The sequence below is a fragment of the Miscanthus floridulus genome, chromosome 6 (genome assembly GCF_019320115.1).
Source record: "Miscanthus floridulus cultivar M001 chromosome 6, ASM1932011v1, whole genome shotgun sequence".
Lineage (NCBI taxonomy): Eukaryota > Viridiplantae > Streptophyta > Magnoliopsida > Poales > Poaceae > Miscanthus > Miscanthus floridulus.
In genome coordinates this window covers 37139443-37142216 of record NC_089585.1, presented here as the reverse complement: position 1 = coordinate 37142216, position 2774 = coordinate 37139443, and the positions used below count along the sequence as shown (strand labels likewise).

At 55.8% G+C, this 2774-nt stretch overlaps 1 pseudogene; it reads right to left on the bottom strand.

Moving 5' to 3' along the window:
* Positions 1–236: 236 nt before the first annotated feature.
* On the bottom strand, positions 237–2562 carry LOC136458085 (E3 ubiquitin-protein ligase SIRP1-like; annotated as a pseudogene).
* Positions 2563–2774: the final 212 nt, after the last annotated feature.

The window sequence follows — 2774 nt, the reverse complement described above, 5'->3', positions numbered from 1 at the left end:
CTTGTGCTCGTGAAATGCAAGTGTCAAATGCAATGCTTAAGACTTAGGGTGGTACAGTGCCAACTGGTTCTTTGACAAAATCAAACAGACAACCTGTGTAGCTGAAACCTTACAGAAGCAAGTAGTTTTCACGGGCAGTGTTTTGCAACGGTTTTATTATTGTTTTGGCAAAATTAAGTTTTGATTATAAATGTGGTCATTAAGTTGGTAGACCCGTGATTAGCATCCTGCGGAAAACCAAAATTGACTTGTAAGACGATGATAAGCACCCAGTTCACGCAAGAGGCAAGTTCATACACTTGCCAATTTCTGTTCTTTTTACAACCATGATAACTGTATCAGAGAGAACATTACATGAGCCAAACTAACACACTGAAAAAAGGCTCCAAATTTCCATGGCAGCAACCCAGCATGCTCCTGCTCCTTCCTATGTACATTGGCACCAATGGGCTCAAGCTGCCAAGCAGCAGCAACCATCCATCCTTGTATATTGGCATTGCATTGTTACTCAATTCTCCCAATGATGCGAACTGCTGCTGCCGCTACCGGAGGACTGCGCCGACGGCGAGAACAGGCTGTTGAGCCACTGTAAGGATGGCGGCAACCGTCTGCCGCTCTCTTCGGCTCCAGCTGGCTCGGCATTGCCTGGAGGAGAGGTTGCCCTACCAGTACCATCACCACCGCCGTTGTCATTGCCTTCACGATCCGCATCGACACTGACAAAACCACCATCGCCGCTGTTGCATGAGCTCTTGTCGTCGGTGGCTGGCAGCTGGAACCGGCAGACAGGGCAGGAGCTGTGCATCTCGAGCCACGGCGCGATGCAATTGGCGTGGAACCTGTGCCTGCAGGGCATCTCGCGGGCGCGCTCACCGGGCGCGTAGTACCTCCAGGCAGACCGGGCAGCTGGCCGTGTCGTCGTCGTTGCCACTGGCGATCTCCACGGTCGGCATTGCCTCCACGGCCTCCTTCTTGGCCGGCGGCGTTCCCTGCCGCCCTGCGTCGTTCTCGGCGAGCTGCTGCACCAATGCATCGAGGCTGGGGCCGAGAAAGTAGTCGCCCAACGCCAGGCCATGCTCGCTGCCTGCCGCCGTCGCCGCCAGCTGCGCCGATGAAGAGGCTCCGGCCGAACGGGGTCAGCTGGTCGCCTTCGAGGGCGACGCCGGCAGCAAGCCTCCAGGCGCTGCAGCTGGCGGTCACGGAGCTCGTGCAGGAGCCGCAGGAACGCAGGTGACACGCCGCCGGCGCAGCGAGAACTCGGGGTCGTTCCAGTCGTAGACGTCGCCGGCGGCCTCCTGCTGCCGCCAGTTGCGGCGGCGGCGGACGGAGCTGTCGACCGTGCTGAGGATAGCGTGCGCCCAGATGGAGCTCGGGCGGTCGGCGCCGCCGGGGTACACTTGAGCCACCGTGCCGTCGCCGTCACCGTCACCGTCGTCGGTCGCGGCCGCGGCCGCGCCGCGGGCGGTCTCCATCTCCTCGAGGAAGCCGCTGTGGCAGTGCGGGCACTTTATCTCCGCCTCCCCCTCCGCGGGGCTCACCACCGCGGCGCACATGTGGCACCAGTACCTTCCGGCGCCCGCCTGCTCCGCCATTGCTGCTGAGCTTTTCGCCTCGCGCTTTCCCCGCCAATGCAGCTACTCTAATTGTTTATGCGGAGATTCAGCTGCGACAAAACAAATCGACAAGGAAAGATCAGAGTTTTGACGCTACAATCCATCGTGGATGATCTAATCAGTCCCACTGAATGCAGGAATCATTTGGCCCGGCAGATCGAATCATTTGCGTGCTCTTGTGATGGACAGATCAGACGCGGCTTCTTTGAAAGCTCGTAAATCAAAAGACAAGGACGCGGTGTTACTCAACTAGCACGCAGGAGCAAGGTCAACCACCAGGCAAGGCAACCAACACACAATTCAATCAATCAGGAAAACAACATGGACAGGGCAACAGAGATGGATTGAACAATTTCGCAAGGTGAACAAGAAGAAACAAACAGAACAAAATACACATCATGAATCAAAGTACCATGAACGAAGAAAAAAATGGCTCAATCATCATTCCGCACAGACAGATGGATCCACAGGAAGCAGCAGGCACACAAACTCCCAATCTGGCGATAAGATACTAGTAGATAGATGAACGGACCGATCCACAAGCTGAATCTCAGCTTTTGGATCGGTGCTAGATGGGAGCAAAGGAAAAGCAACCAATCAATCACCTTGGGCGCAGCAGGGCAGGGCAGGGCAGGGCAGGGCCGGGCGTGGGCAGGGCATGTGGGGGGAGGAACGGGGAGCAGCGAGGCCAGAGGGGGCGGCGGTCTCCGCCTGCTTTAAATTATCAATCTCCGCGGCCACGGCGGCATCCTCCTCCGTGCATCGATTATCACCTCGGCCCGGCACACAAGTTTAGGGCAGTGATTAGGAGGGGCCTGCCTGCTCAATTATTGCGCTGGACTTCTAATTTTAAGCTTTCCCCACCTGATTTCCCCCTCGCCCTCCAGCGCTCGCTCGGCTAAAAGTTCAGCGGTGGTGGCAGTTCGCTTTCCGGACAGCCCAGAAATAGATGTTTCCGAAAAAGAAGAAAAAAAACATAGAAAAACGGGGAGGGGGGGGGGAGGGGCGGCGCTTGCTGCCTCGCTGATCATCACAGCATGTGGTGTGGTGATGGGTGCGATTTTTAAAATATATTCTTTTCTTTTCTCCGGAAAAGGGATGATACAATATGATATAGACAATCTCAGAGTTCTGATGTCAGCTCTTACTTCAGGTTGCCAT